Raw genomic sequence first — 27368 nt, forward strand, 5'->3', positions numbered from 1 at the left:
RTATGCCAGACAGCACTTAATCTCATGGTGAAGCGTACAGTAATGTGTTCAGCATATGCCTTCGGTCCCCTCTTCAGAGGGGCCTCTTTTTGTCTGAACGCAACTATTTACATATAGTAAAACATTCTGCTGCAGTCCCCTTGCTGTCCGACTGGGATGTCTTTCTCAGGCAAAAGCTCTGATATCTGTTAACAGCATATCTCGGTATGAGCTCTGAACTGGTCTTTTTAAGACATCACTGGATGAATGCACATACTGCAGCTCACGTACATGGTCAGGGCACCATCAATGTCTCATAACAAATATAATTCTGTTTCTATTCTCTGTGACAGACGCACGAAAGGCTGTTTACACGGAGCATGTGGAACACCGCATCGTCATGGTGATGGGCAGCGATCCAGTCCTATTCAAACATCTGCCAGTCAAGTAGTAGTGGCCCTTGGGATTAGAATTGATGGGCCGTGAAAGACGCCGCCTCTAAAATGCTTGTGATGGGTTTGTGTTTTACARGCACAATACACTGTGAGTTAGCCTGTTTGACCAGTGACCGAATCGAACCGCGATCATTAAATCAGTCACTATAGTCTTTCATTGGATGAACTTAATGTGATGGTTTCACTTGTCATTCCGACCACTGAGTAGTTCAAATAGATCTATTCAAGACGCTGAGTACGGTTACGTGCACACAATAATGTGATTATTGTAGATAGTCAGGTTAATCTAATAGTTTGTTTAAAACGTTTACATGCTCTGCAAGTAGAATGATTTCCCTAATAATCCTGTTTACATGGACACATCTGAAATCAGGTCACCTGATGGTAAATTTGATAAATGCAGAAAAATCGACAGTCACAACAAACGTTCCACCACAGTGACCGTGTTATTTTGGCGAAGACTTTTTGATTCTGAGTTTGTACAATTTGTATGTGAAAACTATTTACAACATGCTTACTTTCAGTTTTTCCGAACTCACTTAAGAGGGAGGCCTGCGCTTCCCGGTTCTGGCACATGTGCAGATCAAATACACAGCTGGTACGCCGATTAAGCTGTTTATGTCCTAATAATTCGAAAGATTGCTCAGAAAAACGGGTGTTTTAACCGGCGTACTGTATGCTTACTTGGATTTTGACCTTTACGCCGATTAAGATAAGCAGAGTAAGGTGTTTACATGAGTAATGTTACACTCAGCCTTCTGCCATAGTCAGTTTAATATCAAWTTTTTTGTGTGCATGTAAACATACTTAATGATCATCAGCAATAATCTTCCTTCCACTCATGTCTCTCTATAAAGGACGGGGATTACAACTGTACTCTGTCCCCCCACCATCATATACAATTGTATATTTATACCACTGTAACAATTTCAAATGTGTATTTTGAACTTCACTTGTCCACTGTGTTGAACTCATTACATTCTCACCCCAGGTCCCTTCACAATAGCTATCATTCAATGATCTAGGTCAAATGACAGTGCACACCAGTACAGTGGTGTGTGTGTGTGTGTGTGTGTGTGTGTGTGTGTGTGTGTGTGTGTGTGTGTGTTGTGTGTGTGTGTGTGTGTGTGTGTGTGTGTGTGTGTGTGTGTGTGGTGTGTGTGGTGGTGCGGGCGTCGTGTGCGTGTGGACTTACTTGGGTAGTTCATACAGTAGAGGGTATATATGTCGAAGGCTTCGCTCTAAACAAAGGGAGAGAAAATAAACTGATGTGTGAGAAAGACCAGGGACACGGAGCTTTGGTCTCCATGTTCACTCTGCTACAAACCCCCTAGGATTATGTGACAGCTCTCCTCACATGAGGATCATTCTCCAGTCTCACTCAGAAATAAACACTTTGTTTTTACTCCTTACAAAACCCCATTCCCCGACTTATGTATTCTCATCCAAGAAACATCTCATCTCAACAGCTCATCTAAGAATTAAAGAAACCTAATGCATTTTTACATTTAAGTAGGCTTTGTAGTGGCGATTCCCTATGACTGCACAGGAGAGAGCTGTCCACATCCCACAAATCAGCTTTACAAAACGTTACTCTTTTGGGGTGAAGGTCCCATTTATTGCGTCTATAAATATAAATAGCTCTGAAACACATATTCCTGTACGAAAGGTGCAGAGAGGCATTCTATAAGGTGTATATGTGATACGATAAGAACTGTATGCCCTCTCCTCTCACCTGTGCTAACCCTGCCCGTCACCGTGTGCTACCCTGCCCGGTCACCTGTGCTAACCCTTCATGGTCACCTTGTTATCCAATCCTGGTCACCTGTGCTAACCCTTCATGGTCACCTGTGCTAACCCTTCCTGGTCACCTGTTCTAACCCATCCTGGTCACCTGTGCTAACCCATCTCTGGTCACCTGTGCTAACCCTTCATGGTACCTGTGCTAACCCTTCATGGTCACCTGTGCTAACCCTTCATGGTCACCTGTGCTAACCCATCCTGGTCACCGTGGCTAACCTGCCTGCGTCACCTGTGCTAACCTTCCTGGTCACCTGTGCTAACCCATCCTGGTCACCGTTTCTAACCCATCCTGGTCACCTGTGTCTAACCCATTCCTGGTCACCTGTGCTAACCCATTCACTGGTCACCTGTGCTAACCCATCCTGGTCACCTGTTCTAACCCATCCTGGTCACCTGTTCTAACCCATCCTGGTCACCTTTCTAACCCTTCCTGGTCACCCTGTTGCTACCCTTCTGGTCACCTGTGCTAACCCTTCATGGTCACCTGTGCTAACCATCCTTGGTCACCTATTCTAACCCTTCCTGGTCACCTGTTCTAACCCATCCTGGTCACCTATTCTAACCCTTCCTGGTCACCTGTGCTAACCCTTCATGGTCACCTGTGCTAACCCATCCTGGTCACCTGTTCTAACCCATCCTGGTCACCTATTCTAACCCTTCCTGGTCACCTGTGCTAACCCTTCATGGTCACCTTGCTAACCCATCCTGGGCACCTATTCTAACCCATCCTGGTCACCATTCTAACCCTCCTGTCACCTTGCTAACCCTTTCATGGTCACCTGTGCTAACCCATCCTGGTCACCTATCTAACCCTTCCTGGGCACCTGTGCTAACCCATCCTGGTACCTGTCTAACCCATCCTGGTCACCATTCTAACCTTCCTGGTCACCTGTGCTAACCCATCCTGGTCACCTGTGCTAACCATCCTGTCACCTGTGCTAACCATCTGGTCACCTATTCTAACCCTTACCTGGTCACCTGTGCTACCAATACACATGCGACCAGTGACATGACCCCTCTAGTGTACAAAATGAGTTAAAAAAATAACCCTTGACAGACAACATACACACAACTCATAAACAGTCCAAAATGGCTGCTACAGGTTTAGATAATGTTCTGTGAGGTCAACTGAATATTATGTTCCCAAACACTTGTGTATGTATGTATACTTGTCTTTACCACTCAGTCGTACATATAGCCAGCAGGTCTAGGGTTGGAGATTCATAGCTTAGCAGATGGTGAATTGTTACAGGCTACAGCTGACTCCATACAGACCCAATGTCTGACTACACTAACCTAAGAGCACGTACGGCTCATTCCAAGCAGAAACGGTCACGTTTGAATTGCGTTTCCGCGTTCCACACTGGCCCTGACTATTTCCTATATCGCCACCTCCACGTAGTCTGCAGTGCAGCGCGAGGTGGTCCGTTGTCCTCACCTGTTTAGAGAGGTTAGTCTAGCTCAGAGCAGCATCGCAAACACAGAATAACCTTGCCGGTAATGGCTTAATCGAATGTACTCTTTTTTCCCCAGCCATCTATAATTGGCCACAACAGTAGCCCATTCAATAGCAGAGAAACTATAGCGACTGCTGGATAAGAGGGTCTGGAAAGTACAGGCTGGAGACGGGACTAAGAATAGGCATCCTTGGATCCTGGCCGTAAATGGATTCTGGTTCTTGGGTCTTTTTCCAGCTTTGGCAGGGCCAGGCGTGTCCGCAGCCCCACATATGGAGGCATACCCGGGAGTCAGGACATAGACGCTGGCCATTTTCCCAGCCGACACAAAGGAGAGCCTGTTTCCCTGGTCGATTGGACCCTTCACTGTTCCTGTTTTATCAGCGGTGGTTCTGTGTCATTACTCAGGCGACTACAGTACGGCACCATGCGGGTGTGCGACCCACTCAACTGTAGTGAGCACATGGGTAAAGGGTCAGCGGCCACCACCGCTTCAGAACCAGACCAAATCACCATACCTCTCTGGTCACGGGCCTACGCACACTCACATAGCCCAAGTACAACATTTCCTCTGACACACTACCCAATGTCAGTGGCCCACTTCAAACAGCTGTGGTTCTCTACTTGGCCCGAAACAAAAGTTTGTTTCACACCGATCTGCTCGCTTGACATTTTAACAGCGCTCTGCATCCAGAGAACAAATAGCTACTGTATACAAGACCATATTGTCATAGCCTTTATTAGCCTACACAGCAAGCCAGTCTTAAGCAATGACCCAAGCGGGGCTGACTGTGACCAACCAATCAGGAAACACTGGTTTAGAACATCGGAACACCCACAAGAAAATGTGAATGTACTGGTCGTTTGTGCTTTATCACGACAATGTGGTGACTCACCCCTCTCAATGAAGCACTCGGCGAGGCAGCCGCATGAGGACTCCTCTCCAGGTCCTCCAGAAGCTCACTTGGGGAGAGACAGACAGACGAGGTCAGTATTGGGCCATGAGAACACCAGTACAGCAATGTAAACATATCACTGCAACACACAGAAGTCATGGAAACATCCCTGTGCTACATCCCTGGGACTCATGCTCTACAAACCAGTACAACAGCTCTCGTCATGATAAAACAATCACTGTCAAATACTGTAACATCCATGTAACAACTACTTCATAACACATAATGATGAGCACATACACTGCTATATAAAATGGACAGCACAGACAATTGCTTGGTAGACACGGTGGCCAGTGCTTATGAGTGCATGTGAGTTTGTCAAGGTCTAGGAGAGTTTCATGAGAACTTTGTTTGGAGACTGTTATTCCGTCTCCACCGAGGCCCTTGGAGCTGGTTGTCGAGACGGTCCTGGCAGGGACGGATCCCAAATCCCACTCCATTTCCACAAAGGATTCATTTCCTTCCAAAACTATCTCCTAAATGCATGCAGATGAGACACATCGAGCCCCACATCAGCCAACCCCAACCAGAACCCCCTTCCAGCTGTCCCACTACAGCCCCCCCCCCCCCCCGCCTCCCCCAACACCTTACAAACACAGACATGGATCAGACTACTTTTAACAGGGGACGGGGGGCGAGTGTTTACTTCAAGGGTCAAATAACCGCGTGCACCCGTTTCACCTGTGGTCCCGTGCCACGAGCTCACCCTAGCCCCGTCATCACCATGGACAGAACTCTTATGAAACACATATGCAAGCTCTCTCCAGGAGCCTGTAACTTTTGATTAACATCCTACTTCATGGATGTCATTTTGGGGGAGAGAGCAGCGGGTCTCTCCTTTCAGTATCTGAATGAATCAAAACTATCAGTGCAGAATTGTCTTGGCTGGAGATGGTGGAAAAGGTAAGGAATAGTAGTGAGGAGGGGAGGGTTGAGGGACAGCGATGCGTTTTGAATTGCGGCTCCGATTAGGAGAAGATGGAGGTTGATGTGGCTAATGGCTGTAATGTCAGTCTCTGGTGGTTTACTGGGACATCTCGACAGAGACAACTAGCCTCACATTCCTGGACAGTGAGCTGAAACTGAAGGTGTCATTCACCGCGGCCCCATCAGCCCATATCTGAGGTTACACGACGTGATGAGCAGCCCATCTGCACTCAGTTCATTAGCGAAGCCCAACTTCTCCGCATCTCTGAGAGGCCCAGGGCTGCCGGACTGGTCAGTCTCCCGGGATCCCCCCTCTTCCAAAGGAAAACAGAGAGGCGCTCTGTAAACACCCGGAGTTCGCCTTCATATGGATGTGGGGAAACGTTTGGAGCGAAACCGCAGCCCTCCATTCTTTCGCGTCACTCTCTCCTCCCTCGGAGACGAGGCTTGTTTCGCGGCTTCCCTCCGCGGTAAGAGGGCGTCATTAGGGTTTTGCGGGAAGCAAGGGGGAATTACGGGTGGTTTTTATCAAATGGCCACAGAGCAGGGTGTCTCTGCGTGCCACTGGCCCTGACTGATGTCTGAATCCTGTTGTTGACAGACAAAGAGAAAGAGAAAGAGGGAACAAAGAACATTCCACCACGGAGACATTTCCTCCATCTGCAAGAGCAAAGGGCTTTCAACAAGACTACATCTGCAGTGCTACAGCATGTTTGCAAACATTGGATTTAATTAAGGCTTGGCACTTACTAGCAGGGCCTGGTACTTTAAGACAAAAGCCCTGGAAAGTATTTGGCTGTCAGGGCCTTGGACTTGAGTTATGCTTGTAACAAACCTACTAATTGCTTTCTCAGCTTTTCGTTACTAAAACACTCCATCCATAGACTTTTAACAGAGATGCTCCATATTTGAGGTCAGAGAAAACCTAGAGTTTTAAATCAAGCCTACTGATTTTATTTCCTCACTATTTGTGTATTGTTCTTCCCTGTGCTAGATGACACATGACAATCTGGTTATTAACGTATGTGCATTTGCTCCTCCTCTAGATAGAGGGTGAACTGTGAGAGGAAAGAGGAGCCTCCTCTAGATTATCCTTCTACAGTCATATATTTCACAAAGCATTACAGTCAAACGGGGGGGGGGGGGGGTCCCCTGCGAGGCGCACTGCATCACTGAACTCACACGCTCCCTCCCTTTGTTCCATTCTTTCCATTGACGTACTTCTGAACCTCTCTTTTCATTGTGCTTGTGGGGAGCCCTAGTTTATTTACCTCCCATACAGCCAGTTCCCCCTTCTCTTTTCCTCCTGTACGCCTCACTTCCCTCCTTTCTCCTTTAATAAGCATCCCTCTCTCACGGTGTGCGATCTCTGCATTAGATTAGAGCACTTGCAGATCTGTTTCCTCTTTAGCAACTACACAGTAAGTGCCAGACAAAAACAACAGAGACCTATCTACATCCCTAAATCAGAATGTTTATATGCACTTGAACTTTGCTGGCTTTATGTTCCCAATCCATTCCCTGCGTATCTTCACATGCCGACTTCACCGCCTCTCTCAAAGTGAGAACTTCTTTCATGTGACACCCGCATCCTCAGCAACACCAGCCACTCCCACACGAGCCACGGCAGATAAAAACAGACAGCACGGTTTGGGGGACTGGCCCTTCCTGGATCCCAGCCAACCAGGGTAAGAGGGAAGATTCCCTCCCAGGCAGACCTCCGGGTCACAGGGATGACTGTGAACAGGTGAGGGGGCTTAGCACTCAGAACGACTCTGGCTGGACAGGAGTGAGAGGGTAAGGGGTTATGTCTCTCGTGTGGGACTTCATAGGAGCCGTGACCTGAGCCATGCATGCAGGGGTCACAGTGAGGCCTAAACAACACGTAGTGGAGGAACTAACCAGGCTTGACTAAATGTCACCACACACAGGCCGCCACCGGGATATGAGCGATGGGCCCCAGGAGCCCAGCCCCCCTACTGTACGTTCCACAAGCATTGCGTCTACTCCATGAGAAGTTGAATGAATCAGACATAGTCACACATAGAAATATAATTTCTAGAACGGGGAAAAGCCCCTCAGACCATTGCAATAATTCTACTTCTATATTTCTATGGTGCCACACGTCCACATTCCAATTGACTTCAACTCTATGGCACAACTTAAATACCAACAGTGTAAGAAATAGTGGTGGTACACCAAACGGGTTATAAAACCATTATCTACAGCCACTGGAGGTAATTGATCTGTTTATACTGTAACGTCATGCACTATCATTATACGCTGTSCATAGCCAGCTTTGAAACTCGTGATATTATACAGAACATTTGTTTCTTATTAGGCTATTCTATCAGATCCTCTACCTCTCATTGTCATTATACTGTACAGGGGCTGCACGCAACAACAACAAAAATGTGTTCATTTTGAAACGTCTACGTTTCTAGTTGAAATGTACTTTGCGTGTGAGCCGTGGCTGGCTTTGCACCAGACCTTAGACAGATACAAGAGATAAATCATGGCACTCAAACAATGCAATTAAACATCTTCATGTGCAGTAGTAAAGTCTCTATCTCTCTCTGTCTCTCTGTTTCTTTGTTTCTGTGTTTCTCATAAGCGCTCTATTAGACTACAGAGGATTCAACGTCTCTGGCAAACTTTCCAAACGAGGGATTTGGAACAGAGAGACGAAAGAGAGGATGGGCAGGGATTCTAAGCAAGAGACGGTTAAGTCATCTTGATAAGCTCAGGCCTGACTAATCTCTCTGTCTCCGTGTCTGTCTCTCGGTCACTCATTAAGAGTTGGGTTAGAAAAAGTTAGAGGTCACGATTCCACGTATTCGTCACGTATCCATAGAGATAAATCTATAAGGTACCAGGCCAGTGATGCAGGATCCTTTTTCCGTGACAGACTAGACAATTTAGCACTTATCTGACTATCATAGTGGCCTGTTCAGCCACTGTTTCTACTCAGCGTGAATCTAATAAAGATGGACAAGATTGAACGCACTACTGGCCTTTGACTAACTACTAGAATAGTACAGAGCATGTCTGTCTGTCTGTCTGTCTGTCTGTCTGTCTGTCTGTCTGTCTGTCTGTCTGTCTGTCTGTCTGTCTGTCTGTCTGTCTGTCTGTCTGTCTGTTCTGCTTTGCCTGGCTGTACTGTTCACCAGGCTGTGGCCCTGTCTCTTCTGCTTGGTTCGGTCTGCTCACAGCAGGACCAGAAACTCATACACCAGGCTTATTGTCCACCGCGAGCGGGCCACGGCAAAACGACATTCACCGTATGCTGCCTGGAGAACAGGCCAATGAAGTAGACAGTACAACACAGTATGGGATTACAGGGGCTGCATACACAGCGATGAGGAGATGCAGATTTAGAAAAAAAGGCCAGGACAAGAAAAAAGGACAAGGGGAGAAAAGGTTGATTTTTTCTTTCTTATTGAGGAAGAGACGGATAAAAAATGAAGGTTAATCCTCTTTTTTTCTTCCTGAGATGAACAGTGTGCTACTTTGAGGTGATGAAAAAAAGAGAGTTAGAAACAATGTCTGTTTTTTCTCTCCTGGGAAGCCTGTTAGGGAACTGACTGCTCTCATTCTGTTCATCTACAAACCAACTTAATTTATGACCTGCTAGCCCCACTAAGCAACGCAGCGTGGGATAAACCTCCTGGCACTTGATGCACATACTTTATCTGTGTTACTGCAATGAGTTATCCACTGCTCCCAGGCCTGGAGCAGACGGGGAGAAATCCGAACCTCCTTCTCTCGCTCTAGTTTCTTTCTGCAACAGCTAGGCCATTCCCATGAACATAACGGGGGCAGGAAGCATATTGGAGTTGGAGAAGGGTGTGAGTACTTACTCATGTGGGGGGGGGGGGGGGGGGGGGGTATGTAATGAAAAGAACGACTTGGCATGGGCCTGAGACTGAAGTGTGAACAAGCCAGTGTCAGCAGGGGGGCAGGGCGAGAAGCTTTGAGGAATGAAGAATTTGAGCGGTACTCTTCAGGGCTTCACTGGAAGCCGCGGGTCCAACTCATCCGTGCCATTTCTCCCTCCTCAACGTTCCCATCACTCGACTGAGCTTACTGACATCGTAATCATTTAGGTTTTTCATTGACACATTCAATATTCTAGACAATAATCATAAATACTGTACCAATGGCATCGCTCCTGAAACTGGGAAATGTATGAAAATTCAGGCTACAAGTTAAACAAAGTGAAATTGCTTGAGCAACTATAGTGAGCCAATGTTTGTCTCCTTACTCTCTGTAAACGGTTTCCAGGAAACATATAATGGATCTTACTATCAGCGTAAACAGCAATCTGATAACATCTATCTGGAGTGCAGCGCAGATATGCCTGCGTGCACTGTGTACGAACATAATCTACACATATAATCAACTTCCAAGCCTCCTCTGTGGTTGTGGAATGCAAATCTGGTGAACCGAGACTTAAGACGTTACCTTCACTTTGAGAGCTGCTGTGACCATAACGTGGCTCGCTGGATAGTACCCTTATTCCAAGTCTCTCTCGTTGTCTTTTTTTTCTTGCATCTCTCTTCTCTCCCACCCTTTCTCTTCTCTCGGTGTGTCTTTATATCTTTCTCTCTCTCTCTTCTGTGTCTTTATACTCCTTTCTGTCTCTGTTTCTCATCTTATACTCCCTCTGTCTCTCTGTCTCTCTGTCCCTGTGTCTCTCTGTCTCTCTATCTTATACTCTCTCTGTCTTCTTCTCTCTGTCTCTCTGTCTCCTGTTCTCTGTCTCTCTGTCTTCCGTCCCGTCTGTTTCTCTCCCTGTCTCTCCGTCTTTCCCCCTCTCCTCTCTGTTTTCTATTATACTTTTCTGTCTCTGTCTCTGCTTATTACTTCTCCTCTGTCTCTCTGGGTCTCTGTCCCTGTGTCTCTCTATCTTATACTCTCTCTTTGTCTCTCGTCTCTCTGTCCCTGTGTCTCTCTGTCCCTGTGTCCCTGTGTCTCTCTGTCTCTCTGTCTCTCTGTCTCTCTGTCCTGTGTCCCTGTGTTCTCTGTCTTTGTCTCTCTGTCTCTCTGTCTCTCTGTCTCTCTGTCCCTGTGTCTCTCTGTCTCTCTGTCCTGTGTCTCTCTGTCTCTCTATCTTATACTCTCTCTGTCTCTCTGTCTCTCTGTCTCTCTGTCTCTCTGGTCTCTCTGTCTCTCTTGTCCCTGTGTCCCTGTGTCTCTCTGTCGCTGTGCCCTGGTCTCTCGTCTCTCTGTCTCTCTGTCTCTCTGTCCCTGTGTCCGCTGTGTTCTCTGTCCCTGTGGTCCCTGTGTCTGCACATTGTCTGTCTGGTGGAGGCCTGGGGCCTGGGCCAGCCGTTGTGTCTGCAGCACATTAAAGCGACATCCCTGCCACCCAGGCTGGCAGCCTGTACACAAAGCTGCTTCGACACGAAAGAGAGAGAGAGAGCATGGAGCAGAGGAATGAGAGGATAGAGACAAGCGGAGAAACAGAGGAGAAAGGAGGGTAGGGTTTAAAGCAGCTGCAGGAGAGATTCACCACCATATTGTAGGATTTTACACGGACCAGAGCTGAGTGAAATTGAGCCGAGTGAAATGAAAGTTTCAATTTTCGTTGACAGGTGGTAGCATTGATCACATTAAGACATTGCACTGAGATGAAAGACGTAGCCTACCTGCGACCATGCTAAGATCTACACAGCATGAGGAACAATTCATCGACCCCAGTTCCGGGCTGGTACATGCTAACAGCTTGTGTGACCATGTGAGGATGAAGTAGGTCTAACATGTAAGCAGACAGAGACAGAGAAAACACACACTAACCACCTGTTGAACTCATAGATGTCCTCAATGTTGCAGAACAGAGTGCTGACTTCTTCCGGCTTGAGCGGCAGGTCCCACAGTCAATGATGCAACCCAGGTAGTCCTGAGAGAGAGAGAGAGAAGAGAGAGAGAGAGAGAGAGAGAGAAGAGGAGAGAAGAGAGAGAGAGAGAGGAGAGAGAGAGAGAGAGAGATACTGTGAATGTGATCTGTAATGCTCATGTCAGTATGTTTATTGACAAAATAAACTTAATCTTCATCATAATCTCATCATTCATACTTCATGTTCATTTGTTTCTGACTTCCTAACACAAAATGCCGAAGCATAGTTGCTCAAATGGACAAAAGTCCCTTCTTTGTCCCTCTCCTGCGTCGTCCCTTCAGTTCATCCAGATGATTCTCTGTTAGCTGTCTTAGGGTCATTTGTAATTGAACTATCATCAAGGCTTTCTGCGTGAGAAAAAAAAACGTATACTTGAGCCCTACACCGATCCTTATTGTAAACACACTGAGAAGCCCAAGAAAGCAAACCTAGCAATTAATAAAGTGGCAAAGGCCTGACAGTTACAATATTTGTGTTTTCCTTTCGTGCTCCTCTCTCTGACCTGGGAAATAGAGCCATGCTCTAGTCTAATGAGAAAAATTATATGTCCCCCCTAAAAACACAGACTAACATCCCCGCGAAGCCTGGGAGAGAGCACTCCGAGCTGGGCTAAGGGCCTTAGGAAAGAAGGGGGCTTCAAAATGTGTCTGGCCAATCCACAGGCCCAGAGCACAAAACACTCCAAGTCTACCACCTCCAATGTAGTGATCAGTAGTCAGGCTAAAAGGCCTTATCTAGGCTGTCAGCGCTTTATCAGAGCCCTCCAGGGCCCAATAGTCCCATAACCAGCAGGCTTTCTAAGTGGCCAACAAGCCCATCTGATAACGCCACATCCTACAGACAACTCTCTCTCCAGATGCCAACCCGATGGAGAAACCACTAAGGAACCTATCCAGGGTATCTGTTCATTCTGTTGGTCTGAGTTTAACAGAGAGATCTGAGTAACCGCTGCGGTCCACCCAGAGACCCAGTTACCATTCTGGCCAGCGAGAACAAGCCAACAACAGAAAAACAAAGAGGCGTTAAAATAAGATGAAGCCAACTTGACTGCAAAAATAAACGGGTGTAAATAAACAAACAGACAAAGTATGCATGAGAGAGGGGGGTGGGAGGGGGCGAGAGGTGGGGATGGCAGGGCGTTATGACCGGGAAGGGAGCTTCAATGGCCCCCAACCCTGACGGAGTCGAGCAGAGTGGAGCGCTCCTAGGGTACATTCCTGGAGGATAAAATGTGGAGTTTTTTTGTTGTTGCTTTGTCTCCAGTTGTTTTTGTTTCCAGAGCCACCGGGTTCTGGGAAAGCAAACAGGCGAGGTAGGCAAAATGAGGCGAAATAAGTGGGGCTCCGTCACACTCATCACCTTTTAAAGGCAAGGGTACACTGGCACTGTATTATTGTCGACCTTACAGCGGCGCGCGCGAGCACACACACACACACACACACACACACACACACACACACACAACGACACACACACACACACACACACACACACACACACCACACACACACACACACACAACACACCAACACACACACCCCTTTGGGAGTGGCAATTAGGCGCCCATATGTGGAAGGGAGGAGAGAGAGACAGACAGATGAGTGAGAAATTGACAGAAGAAGAGAGAAGACAGTAGAATGAGGAAGAGACTAGAGGGGAAATTGAGCATAAGAGGGTAAACGCAAGAGGACAAATAGAGCACACAATAGAAAGGCAGAAGAAATTGAGAAAGAGATAAATGTTTCACTATGAAAGGAAGAAAGACAGCTAGAATGAAAGAGAGAAGGAAAGAGAGAGAGAGAGAGAGAGAGAGCGAGAGAGAGAGAGAGAGAGAGAGAGAGAGAGAGGCCGGAGCAGCCGGCAGGTTTTGGTCTCTTTGTCTGAGAAACTAGGTCAGAGTTTGGAGAAAGGAGTTTGTCCCTCTGTGCTGCCTGCGAGGGCCCCTCCATCCCCTCCTCATGTGCCCCAAACTGGGGGTTACAGCCAAAGAGAGGCTAAAAACGCTCCGTTCCCCCAAACCCCCACCCCCAATTTCCTGTCCTATTTGGCAGGAGTACAGCGAGAACGAAAGGGGGCTTCGCTCTCCCCGGCTCTCCCCATTTTCTCTCCCCCTTTCTCCTCCTGTGTCTTCCAAAACACTGTATATTGCACATTCAAGACCTATAGGAGCAATATGGGAGCTCACACATACACACACACCAGAAGGCAAACACACACACACACACACAAACACACACACACACACACACACAGACTCCAATCATCATCATACTTGGTTCTTATTACCAGCAACTTTGACATCATCCCTGGATCAAAACCAGATTTCCATAACTGGTAAAGGCTGAGCCTAATGAACGCTTGAGCCGATAGACATCACATGTGCAACTCACACAGTCAGCACTCTGGGTCAGCCAACAGCGAACTCCATTCCATCAACTCAGGGGCCCACAGATCGATAAAACAGCCGTGGTCTGGCCCAAATCCCTGTCCGCAAAAACAAAATGTATGGACATGTGATCTGGAAGGCATCCCTGCACAGGCTAGCTCAGTCAAATGCCTCCTCTTTTTATTGGCTCGTAAAAGGCTGAACTTCAAGAGAACTGTCAAGCAAAAGGAACTAGGGTTCCATTTCAGGCATTCTAACACATACCCCACACACCTATCATCACATGTCCTGAAGAAACGTTCTCTGCCTCTCTCTTTTCACCCACCCTCTCTCTCTCTCTCTCAACCGCGGACACACAGATGCACATTTAACCCTCTGCTCTCAGCACCATTCTCCCAGGGTGCTGATTGCACCACCTGCTGACTTCCACTTGCTAATGAGTGCCATTGGCAACATTCCCTCTCTGTCTCCACATCAAAGCAGAGGCAGAACCCCTTAATCAGATCACTCCAGCACCGACCTGACCTGCATGAACCACACTGTCTTSCACCTCAACCCTAACCCTAGGTCCATCAGGTTGGCTTTCACAATAAAACCAAAAAGAAAATACAACCAAAAGGTTGTTTAAAGATGACTAACTATCCATGAGCCTTTACCCTAGCCATGTCCCTAACCTGAACCCTTACACCACCATAACCCTTAAAGGCTCTGCATGGTCAATCCAACGTCTAAAGTGGCCGTGCATCCAGAAAGCGAGGTCAGAACAGGTGCATCAACGCCGGGACCGAGAGACTGAAAAATAGCTTCTATCTCAAGGCCATCAGACTGTTAAACAGCCATCACTAACACAGAGAGGCTGCTGCCAACATACAGACTTGAAATCATTGGCCACTTTATTACATGGGTCACTAGTCACTTTAATAATGTCACTTTAACCATGTTTACACATCTTGCATTACTCATCTCATATGTATATACTGTATTCTATTGCATCTTGCCTACGACGCTCTGTCATTGCTCATCCATATATTTATATGGATATATTCTTATTTCATCCCTTTAGTTAGATTTGTGTGTATTAGGTAGTCGTTGTGTGATTGTTAGATTACTTTTTAGATTTTGCTGCACTGTCGGAACTAGAAGCACAAGCATTTTCGCTACACTCGCAATAACATCTGCTAACCATGTGTATGTGACCAATGACATTTGATTTGATTTGATTTGATTTACAGCATTTACTGCAACGCAGCCTCCGCAGGCGTCAGGGCTTTCATACTTCTTGTACTTAACGGAGCAGAGCTGTTGTGAAGGAAGTTGTCAAGGAATTGAGTTTGTGTTTATACAGGGCCTCCCACCCTCACCTACCGTCAGCCAATCCTGTCAATGCAGAGCTCTCCGCATTGTTACAACATTTGAGAGGCGCACGGCGATGTGGTACGGAGCTTGATTTGGCCTCTGGATGCCTCTGGAAGCTCCGCAATTGCATCACACATACGGCGCCTCCGTCCACATTTTCAGATCAAGTATAAATGGACTTTTACCCTAACCTCTACCCAATATCTAAACCTAAACCTAACCCTAACCCTAACCCTCCGACCACATTTTCAGATCAAGTATAAATTGACTTTTACCCTAACCTTTACCCAATACCTAAACCTAAACCTAAATCTAACCCTAAACCTAACCCTAAACCTATATCTAAACCTAAACCTAGCCCTAAACGTAAACCTAACRCTAACCCTAAACCTAACACTAAACCAGGAAAAGAGATGCAAATTACTTTTTCAAGGGAGCGCTGGCCAAAACAAAAATGAGACATCAAAGTGATGTCACTTCCTCTATTCCTTTAAGGCTGTCTTTTCCTCCTCAATCCCGTAGAGAGACTCCTGATTCCTGACCTACCTTAAAGGGCACAGCTAAATCCTCTAGTTCCCTCCGCTTCCAATGGCAATATGATAAACGTGTTGACTGTCGTCCACCCAAAGGTCCCCTGACTCAACGACCACACTCTGTTCCTTCTCAAACGAATCCTCCGTCTGTGTGTGTGCGTGCACGTAAATGTGCGCGCACGTGCGTGGTATCAGTGTGTGTGAGTGTGAGTATGTGTGTGCYTACGCGAGCGTTAGCGTGAGTGAGTGATCAGTCACAGACTCCTCATTGTCACAAGTCAGCTGACCCTGTCGGATAGGAGTATGAAACATCCTTTTGAAGTGATGACTTGGATTTACTGCTGCCATGCCCTCCTCTTACCCGCCTCGCGTTCCACCTGGCCACTGATGGATGGAGCCACAGAGGCACACGGGGAGGCCAGACYGGGCTCCAAGATGGCCACCGAACGAGGAGGGGATGAAAGCATTGTTCACATTTTATTTATCGGAAGCTGGTGGGAGAGTCGAGGAGTTCTTCCGTGGAAAGGGGATGAAAAACTGCTGACACAACTACAGTATCCATGAGTTCCAGTTTCATTATAGTCATTAGGCATTCTGGTATTTCCAATTCAGAAATAATCYACTCAATATGTATACTGTAAACTGTATACATGCCAATATGTAAACCATATGATGATCATGTTAAACCCTATTCTTTCSATGTCAATATGGTACCAAGTACCAGGAATGGTGGTGGTAATGCCCGTAGKTAGATTTACTGGCCAGGTGTAGCTGCCCTCAGCCCAGTACCAGCAGCAGGCCATATCTCAGAGAGGAGACACACAGACTGTACTGAGGACAGGAGGAGAGGAAAYGAGAGGAGAGGGGAGGGAAGGGYAGAGGAGGARTTCTTTCTTACCTCTACGATGCTCTTCAGGTCCCTCACGTACGCCTGCTCCGTCTCCACTATCTCCAGCGCCACCCTCTCCAAGCGAGACAGCTTGGGCGGGGACGCGGCAGTGGCAGGGTTTGCCCCCGCTGGGAGCTGGGAGAGAGGGGTMAGGTCCAGGCTGATGTCGGAGCCGTTGCGCTGCGGCGAGGAGGGGTAGGCAGGCACGGCCCCGTAGGGCAGCGAGGAGGAGGAAGAGTGTACGTCCTGCAGGGAGGCGGAGGAGGCAGAGGAGCTGAGGCTGGCCGTGCGGTCGCTGTCCGAGCACACCGTGTTGACCGAGGTGCAGCTCCCGCGGGAGGCGCGCTCCGACGAGGRCATCCTACCCACAATGCTGCTCAGGGAGGACACGGAGGAGGGGCGCTTGGCAGCTGGGTGAGGGATGAAGGGAGAAGATGGGGAAAAGGAGGAGAGAAAAGGAGGAGACAGTCAATGTCATGTCAACATAAATCAACACAAACTATTCCAACCAACCATCAGCAGTTGGGAAATAGGTGCCAGAACACTTCTTCTCTTGGGGAACAATAAGACAAAAGACTTACAGTACTACAAGACTAATGTGCAGGTTGATTTCTGCCATGAACGTCAGAACAGGCTGACGGAACAGCTTACTTTGTGCTCCTCTGAACATGACCACAAAGCTGCCATGCAGGAAACAAGGGGTGTCAAAAAAAGGTGCAACTACGAGAACAACTCTCACAGTTTGGTTGCTACAATCGCGCCGTCAATCTTCTTGTTCTGGCAACCTCCTGCACTTTTATGCAAAAACACACAAAGCCAAATCAGGGCTGACAGGAAACAGAGAGACCAATCCCCCCCCCCCCCCCAGCTTTATCCGCCGGTCGGTGGAGTAGATTCACTGAGGTCCCAGTGACCCCCTTTACTGGGACAATCTCAGCGTTGTCAGGCAAGGCCAATTAAACACAGGGAACAGAACACTAGACAGAGAACGGTTCTGTCTGAAATCGAACAATTGGAAAGAAAATAGACTGGTTGTCACGGTAAATGAGCATGAAATAAGCCCAGGCTACAAAAAAAGACTTTCGCTGTGTTGAGAGTATAATTTAGAAGTGGTGGTGCTACAATGGCTGCCCACTTTAGAAAGGGAGGGCCAACCGAGAGGAACAATCCATAACTGCCAACTGTGGCATAATTGTTCAATTCAGACGACTGGTACTTGCCTCGCTAGCTCACTAACCCTTAAACGACGACAACGAAAACAACAACTCCTTATTTAGCTACATAATCTTCAGCAGAACCAAGGGCCACTGCTTTTTTGTTCAAATGTTACCCATATTCCACCAAGTAATCATGAATCACTATGAATCGCAATGAGCCAGGATTGTGCGTCTGTGACCGTGGTGTGTACCCCCATCTATCAGAAGCTTCATTTAACCATTAGCTAGCTGTTGTAGACATTCACTATGGTTTCCTTGCTCGAGGGCATTCACACAAGATTCTAAAGCATTTTGGCCGAATGAATTGTCCCGAATTTGATTTAAGCAAACTCGTGAGCTACTTGAAGGGCAGTGTTTATCTACGTTGGCCTGGTTCCAAGAAAAGCAGTAGAATGACTCCAGTCTTATATGGACGGAAAATGACTTGGCTTCAGTAGAGAGAAAAGAGAAAGACAGCAAAATATGCCCTCCAACTATACATAGATGTGGATGCTTGACTGGTGGTAATCTGTTTAGTAAGATGCCGGGTGAGACTCACTGTGCATAAAAAAATCTTAGCACTTTGGGAAACAAAAAGGTCAATTATGATAAGCTATCCTATTAAAATGAATTGTATTATAAACAAGGATTCAATTCCTTTTTTTAATTGTTTTGTTTTTACAATGGGTTAAAATGAGGTCAAATWGCCCTTATCCCATAAACACATTGGATATTTATGTTAAGACTCTTGACTGCAAAAGGGCAGATGCATCGTTAACCAATAATTATATTGAAAAATGGATTAATCAGTATAATTGCTCCAAACTCTTATTATACTTTCTAACTGCAGACATTTTTTACAACCAATCTGAGTGGTTTTCCATGAAGAGTATCCACCTCATGGCTGCCCAATTGGGAATMACCTTATTCGAGGCTAACACAGACTATAAACTTGCAGTGTGTGTATATGGATAGAGTTTCCATGGGCATACGCAGTGCTATATTTACTGCTTTAGTCAAGGATGATACCTGTCATTGTCTTTATCCTCACCCTGAAGCTGGGGCGGTAGCTGTTGTTTCCCAACACTCCCATTCAGAAAAACTAACACTTTTAGAGAAAAAGGTGCTATTTACAACCTAAAAGGGTTCTGCGGCTATCCCTATAGGAGAACCCTTTGAATAACCCTTGRTGGTTCCAGGTAGAACCCTTTTCTCTAAGAGTGTAGCCAATCTGGGCTACTAGCATGAGTAGGATTTTGTTGATTCAACTAATCATTTTTTATACAGTAATGTCACCGTAATCACATATTTTGGGGGGGAAACTGGCAATTGAGTCGTAAGAGTATAATGAATTCAACTCAAGACACCCATGTGGGCTCAAGTGGAACACTTGACGTATCACCAAAGCTGCTCCATGGTAGGCATATACAATTGCAGTATTTTCCCCTGGCGTCAAAATGTTTAAGACAGCCCACCAAAACACAGACATCTGGGCTGAGATGAGATCAGAGAGAACGTCTGACAGAGAGCCCAAAAAGGTCTGGAGTGGATACAGGTCACACACTGAACAATACTGCTGCAATCAGGGTTAAACATGTTAACATATTGTGCTAGCACAGGATATATGGCCAAAGCCATATCTGAGGTGACAATTCCTGTGCACACTAACCTACCTAATAACCATAGTTGTATAATTAAGCAATAAGGCACGAGGTGGGTGTGGTATATGGCCAATATACCACAGCTAAGGGCTGTTCTTATGCACGACGCATTGCGGAGTGCCTGGACACAGCCCTTAGCCGTGGTATATTGGCCATATATCACAAACCTCCAAGGTGCCTTATTACTATTATAAACTGTTTACCAACGTAATTAGAGCAGTAAAAAATAAATGTTTTGTCACGCCTGTGGTATACGGTCTGATATACCATGGCTGTCAGCCAATCAGCATTCAGTGCTGGAACCACACAGTTTAAAAACGGCGGTATATTTGTTGCAGCTGCCATTTCCCTAGTATTTGCTAAGACATTACGTGGCAGCAATGGGTACTTTCTGGCACAGTATATAATAATTAAACACAGTATTGTTAACTACCTGCTACAAAATGGTGAACAGTACCATTAATACCATAAAAACAAGAATGAGTTATTAGGTCAGAATTGTGTAATAACAATTGACCATGTAACCAGAAAGTCAAATCAGGTAAATATTACTGTAAAATAAAGCATATGCACACTGGTCAGTGCCTTGAACACTCTACTATTTCCATTTATCCAGTAATGGTCCAATGAGGGCTAAGGACAGCCCCACTAACTCAATCACCAGTACTAACAGTCTCCTGCAGTGCCAAAAGGGGCATGCCTTCATCTACTGATGGTTATAACCCATTAGAGACCTACGCCAGCAAACAGAAACAGTCACCTACCTGCTAAACAGTGAYTTCAGCCTCTCTCCTGCCCTCCAGAACGCATGAGGTCAGCCTGTTTAAACTACCGGATCCAAACCACAGCCATGTCCCTGTCAACGACTAATTCACCACACTGCTGCTGCTACTGACACACTTGGGCTCGMCTCCCAGACAGTCCCATACAGGCAGAGTTCTCAGACCACTGACCAGCCAGCTCCACACCCCACACTGAACCCTCTGGCCTGGATCCACTGCCCGCCCGGCGAACCAAACTCAGTTACGTCAACCACACTCCAACTCAACTAACAGTTACTACAATAGATTGTTTTCCCCCCCGACAGCACACCTCCATCTCACCTCGTTCATCTGGCAATGGCCTGCCTAGAGCACTTTGTGAGTCTGACTGTACAGACTACAGAGACAGAAACTGCAGTGTTAGGCAAGACGATGAAAATTGTAGAGTGAGAGAAGAGAGAGGAAGAGAGAGAGAGAGAGAGAGAGAGAGAGAGAAGAGAGAGAGAGAGAGAGCAAGAGAGAGAGAGAGAGAGAGAGAGAGAGAGAGAGAGAGAGAGAGAGAGAGAGAGAAAAATAGGGCAAAAGATAGTATTTTTTTGATTTCCTGTTTTAGTACACGTCAGGGTGCAAGCCACTTATGAAGCAAGGGCAGACAGGAGGTGAGAGCTTGGCACAGCTGCTATTTTCTGCTCTTTCTGAAAGTGAAAAAAAGCTCTGAACCATGCAGAGAAAACCACAAGGACATGCTGGCCTTTCATGTTGCATTCGCCTTATTTGGTGTTTTAGAATACTGGTTATTTGGGGGAGTTTCAAGTCAGATGTGTATGTGTGTGTCAAAGACGGGCTTTGAGTGTCACACCCTGATCTGTTTCACCTACACTTGTGCTTGTCTCCACCCACCTTTAGATGTAGCCCATCAACCCCATTATCCCCTGTGTATTTATACCTGTGTTCTCTGTTTGTCTGTTGCCAGTTCGTCTTGTCTCATCAAGCCTACCAGCATTTTTCCCGTACTCCTGTTTTCTCTCAAGCCCCTGTTTTCTAGTTTTCTGCCTGCCCTGACCCTGAGCCTGCCTGCCGTTCTGTACCTTTCGGACTCCGCTCTGGATTACCGACCTCTGCCTGCCCTTGACCTGTCGTTTGCCTGCCCCCTGTTTTTGCAATAAACTTTTGTTACTTCGAACTGTCTGCATCTGGGTCTTATCCTGAGGTCTGATATTGGGAAAGAGAAAGTAAACCGATGACACAGTTTAGGGGGAAGATGATCTTCTGCTAACTGACAAAAACAGTACAGCCTGTTGTGTGTAGAACGAGGCCTGCACCTGACAACCCACCAGAGGATGTGGTTGGGATCAACAACACACTGTTTTTAGCTGAGAACACGCTTGACTTCGGTGCAGTTGCTAGGGGCGACAGGGGGAAAGTGCAAATGAGCTCAATGAGAGACGCGTTAACTGGACTTTGAAGGGTCATTTGCAGATTCCAAAACATCAGCAACATCAAACGAGGTAGGGAGTCCGACTAACCACAAACTGGCCAAGTCACACTGACCCAGTGCTCACAGGGCAACAAAGTAGCTCTCTTTTCCTCTGGCTGAGTCTCTGTGAGATGTGTTTGACATAAAGTACAGTGGGCCTCCGCCTGGTGGGCCTCCACTGGGCTCCGTGAGTACAGACGAACAAGCACACTGTGTTTCTGGGTGTTAATCTAGATGAAACTCACTGGGCATTCTGCAAAACAAAAATTCTCACTTGAGCTAAATACACCTGAGGGACAGGCAGTGAGTYAAAGATAATGCTTTAGACGGTACAAATGAGTTAGGAGGCTGTACTAGTAACCTGAAAGAAAACATCATATAAGGAGACCCCGTGAAGCGAGTGAAACTATAGTCGACCCCGGAACGACTAAAGGGCTTTCCTGGTTAAATAAAGGGTGAAAAAACGAATCCATAAAAATACCTATAAAAGCAGTACAATATACTTTGCATTATGGGAAACAGTATTTTCTATGTTGGAATAAATGACCCTGCAATGCAGTACAATAAATCCCATAAATTTGACCTTGTGACCCTTCACAATGCCGAACCAAAGCTAGGCCACCCTAAGACCTTCCAACTTCCCTATGTTTACAGAGGACTTTCCAATGAGAAGTGAACACCCTTAAACAATCCACATTGTATGTGCATTTGCACAACATTTTCAGTCATGATCGACTCCGTTAATATAAGCACTCTCTTAGTTGGGAGAAACTGGGGTGTGGGAGAGGGGCAGACTAAGGCCTAAATATAGTCACGTGCAGTGCCCTCCCATAATCTCACCACTTCCCTCTCATCAATTTGACAATTTGGACATGTTGTCATTCCTATGCTAACTGGACACCCTTATCTTGGGCGTGCTCTGTAGCCTATCTTTTCTGTATAATCTGAATAGAGAGATTTATTCTCTTTTTACCCCTAAACATTGTTCAACATTATACTTTGCGAGCGGCCACGAAACATACAGTAAACAGAACATGCACTCTAATTCTATCCCCTTAACAAGAACTCCAATGTTACACCAAAAATCAACCTTAGTGGCTCTTCATAATGCTAGCTCATTACTGAGCTCTTTCAGTCTTTATCATTAAAGATGCACTCTCAAACTTTTGTATAGTTTCAGCCAGTAGTTTTGAAAGTGGTGCTCAAGAGCCAAAACGGGTCCCCGTTTTTTTGTGTACTACATCATCCAATTGTGTACTACGTCATCCATTTTGTGTGATATGTTGCGAATCCAATTTGTGCAATTCGTTACAAATGTATTGTGCTTAAGATCCCGGAGTGCATCRTTAACTATATTGTAGCTACAGTGTGAAACTGCTGAGATGACAATAACCAAACAAGATAAACACATTGTAAATATGAATTTACAGTCGGTACATTCATTTTTGCATACATTGACATAGAGTATATTAAAACATCGGAAGTTGAATAGAATACTCTGACGTTACACAACAATAACGTCACAGGTGTGACAGTATCAGTGTTGACCTCTGACCTTGGTTGCTGAGCTTTCTCTGGCTGCCTCGGCCCGCCCCCTCAGGCATGGTGTGATGGTGTCACAGGAAGTGGAAACCTGTAAAGGACAATCAACCAAAACATCACAACAATGAAAGAAATGAGCAAAATACAGTTGTCATTGTGCAACACAGGACATACTGTAGGGCATACTGTAGGGCATACTGTAGGGCATACTGTAGGACATACTGTAGGGCATACTGTAGGGCATACTGTAGGACATACTGTAGGGCATACTGTAGGACATACTGTAGGGCATACTGTAGGGCATACTGTAGGACATACTGTAGGGCATACTGTAGGGCATACTGTAGGACATTACTGTAGGGCATACTGTAGGGCATACTGTAGGGCATACTGTAGACATACTGTAGGACACATACTGTAGGCATACTGGTAGGCGCATAGTGCATACTGTAGGGCATACTGTAGGACATACTGTAGGGCATACTGTAGGGCATACTGTAGGGCATACTGTAGGACATACTGTAGGGCATACTGTAGGGCATACTGTAGGACAGACAGCACTGCGATGAAAGTATGATTATTTCTGCAAAGAAACGTATTTTCTATCTATTGCCCACAAGAGAGTGTGTACCTTAGTCAATCTGAACTGGACCCCCATTTACAGTGTAAATCTGAATTGGACCCCATTACACAGTCCTTTTGATGGGAATACAAAAAAAGACTGTGTAATGTGTAACTCTGCAATGTGCACCAGCAGAGAATTAGGGCATGACTTCACTCGGGTTCTATCTTTTAACGGACTTTAGGAATGTATTCTTTCACTGTTCACCGCTTTCAGGTGGCCGTTTTAAACCACTTTTACACGACACACAGTGGATGTTCCAAGGATACATTCTCTCTACTGGTTGGGTGTCACTTCTGAGGCCTCTTAAACTAAGAAGCGCACAAGGGAAGGAAGGTGGAAAACAAATTCGCAGGATATAGAAGAAGGTAAGCCGGAGACGAAGGAAGGATATGTAGGTCGAGAGAAACGGCTGGTGTATCTGAAGATGTCAAGCAGAGAGGGGCATATTGGCTCGGGAGAAAGCGGATAGGAAGTTGACATGCAGGTAGAAAGACGGGAAGGCATGTTTGAACCCCGTGTGGGGAGTAGGTGGAGAAACGCGGAGAGAACGGGAGAGAGGAAGAGGCGAGAGAAAAAGGAGGAAGACAATGACGGTTATAGTGGTAAACTGGCAGGAGAGGCGAGGCATGAGAAAGAGAAGCTGGCCTTAGGAGTTACGGACGGAGCTAGTTCCTTTGTATACCAGTCGAGGAGGGAACAGAGAGGAGATAGAGTGAGAAAGGGAGGAGAGGAGGAAGGGGAGTGAGAGAAGACAGGAAAAAGGCTTAGGTAAGAGGGAGGCCAAAGTTGAAAGTTCGAAGGAGAAGAAGGGGCATGGAGAGAGCACAGAAGAGAGAGTAGGAGAGTTCGTGATATTTGGCAATGGAGAGGAGGAGAGGAGAGAGAGAACAGAGCAAGAGAGGAGAGTGACGCGACAGAGAGAGGGGGAGAGAGACCGGAGGAAGAGAGGAGAGAGAACGGAGAGAGGGGAAGTGACAGAGGAGAGAGGAGAGTGAACGGGGGGAGAGGAGAGTTGAACACAGAAGGAGGAGAGAGGAGAGGAGCACACGCACAGCCCTGGGAAGAATTATTTTCTTTCTCCACACACACAACAAAAAACGAGAGAAACAGAACGTATGTAATGTTTGGCTGTGAAACAAGAATGTGCTCTTCTCTGGTTCTATAGCAGTGTGTTGACCATGCGCTGTGGAGGAGAGGGACCAGGGCTGTGCGCTGGCAGACAGGAAGTCTTTCGGAGCGACGTTCACGTTTTAATGTCACGTGCACAAGTACAGTGAAATGCTTTCTTTGCAAACTCTAAACTCAACAATGCAGTGAACAATGTCAAAGTGAGCTAAAAATAACGTGAGGTTGAAACAAAACACAACAAGAAATAACATTTGAAATAAGAAGAACATGAGAAAGTAAGAAGCTATGATACAGGGTCAGTTCCTATACCATATTTACAATGTGCAGGGAGACTGGAGTGATGGAGTGATGTATAGGGTAAGGTCACTAGACATCAGGATGTATGATAAACAGAGTAGCAGCAGCATAAATTAAGATTGTATGTGGTGAGTGTGTGTGAGTGTGTGTGTTTTTTATTTTAATTTTTTATTTCGCCTTTATTTAATCAGGTAAGCTGGTTGAGAACAAGTTCTCATTTACAACTGCGACCTGGCCAAGATAAAGCAAAGCAGTGTGACACAAACAACAACACAGAGTTACACATGGAATAAACACGCGTACAGTCAATAACACAATAGAAAAATAAAGAAAATCTATATACAGTGTGTGCAAATGGCGTGAGGAGGTAAGGCAATAAATAGGCCATAGTAGTGAAGTAATTACAATTTAGCAGATTAACACTGGAGTGATAGATGAGCAGATGATGAGGTGCAAGTAGTGATACTGGTGTGCAAAAGAGCAGAAAAGTGAATAAAAATAATATGGGGATGAGGTAGGTAGATTGGGTGGGCTATTTACAGATGGACTATGTACAGCTGCAGCGATCGGTTAGCTGCTCAGATAGCTGATGTTTAAAGTTAGTGAGGGAGATATGAGTCTCCAGCTTCAATGATTTTTGCAGTTCGTTCCAGTCATTGGCAGCAGAGAACTGGAAGGAAAGGCGACCAAAGGAGGAATTGGCTTTTGGGGTGACCAGTGAGATATACCTGCTGGAGCGCGTGCTATTGGGGTGGGTGCTGCTATGGTGACCAGTGAGCTGAGATAAGGCGGGGCTTTACCTAGCAAAGACTTGTAGATGACCTGGAGCCAGTGGGTTTGGCGACGAGTGTGAAGCGAGGGCCAGCCAACAAGAGCGTACAGGTCGCAGTGGTGGGTAGTATATGGGGCTTTGGTGACAAAATGGATGGCACTGTGATAGACTGCAATGATTGGCAGCATGAGTGAAGGATGCTTTGTTGCGAAATAGGAAGCCGTTTCTAGATTTAATTTTGGATTGGAGATGCTTAATGTGAGTCTGGAAGGAGAGTTTACAGTCTAACCAGACACCTAGGTATTTGTAGTTGTCCACATATTCTAAGTCAGAACCGTCCAGAGTAGTGAGGATCCGGAGGACAGCTAGCTTCCGTCCTTCTCTGGGTAAATTGACTTCAGTGCAAAGCCTAGGAGGATCATGGTTCTCAGCCCCTTCCATAGACTTACACAATAATTATGACAACTTCCGGAGGACGTCCTTCAACATATCAGAGCTCTTGCAGCCTGAACTGACATGTTGTCCACCCAATCAAAGGATCAGAGAATTAATCTAGTACTGAAAGCATAACCTACAGCTAGCTAGCACTGCAGTGTATAAAATGTGGTGAGTAGTTGACTCAAAGAGAGAGAAAGACAATAGTTGAACAGTTTAGAACAAATGTATTTCTTCCAAAATAAAGGAGAAGCAAGAGAGAAATAGAGAGAGAGAGAGAGATTGTCATGGTTTTTCACTTTCAGTTTCACTTACTTAGCTAGTAAATGCAGCTAGCTAGTTTAGCCCAATGAAACAGAGGGATGCTATGCTAGCTAGCTGGCTATGACTTTCCAACAACACTGAAACTCTTCCAAGTCAAGGTAAGCTTTTGGTATTACTAATTTATTGCCACCGGGGCCCGCCGGTGTAACTGCTTACTGACTGTATACTAACGTTACTGCATGATTGTAGCAGGTTTACTAACACTTTAGTTCTATTAGCTGTGCTGACTATGATGTTACTTTAGCTAACATGGTGACAACGATGTAGGCTGTGTGTAGCGGTTATGATATGGTTTGACTTGGAAAGGTTTTTTCGCCTGGTCACATACAGCTGATGTGTTGTTCATTGAAGACTACAAGCGAAGGGAAGAGAAGGAACTGTTATGAGGGTGAACTGTGTTTACACGTGATCAGGGGGTAAACATACCTGCATTTTGGATGAGAGTCATCCAATATGCTGTAATAGAAATAAGGTCATGCTCATGAAAAATAAATAGTCCTCCCTCATCT

At 46.1% G+C, this 27368-nt stretch overlaps 1 pseudogene; it reads right to left on the reverse strand.

Moving 5' to 3' along the window:
- LOC111949405 (pleckstrin homology domain-containing family G member 2-like) overlaps positions 1-27368 on the reverse strand; it is a 43611-nt pseudogene that overhangs the window by 3157 nt on the left and 13086 nt on the right.

This window comes from Salvelinus sp. IW2-2015, linkage group LG22 (genome assembly GCF_002910315.2).
Source record: "Salvelinus sp. IW2-2015 linkage group LG22, ASM291031v2, whole genome shotgun sequence".
Classification (NCBI taxonomy): Eukaryota; Metazoa; Chordata; class Actinopteri; order Salmoniformes; family Salmonidae; genus Salvelinus; species Salvelinus sp. IW2-2015.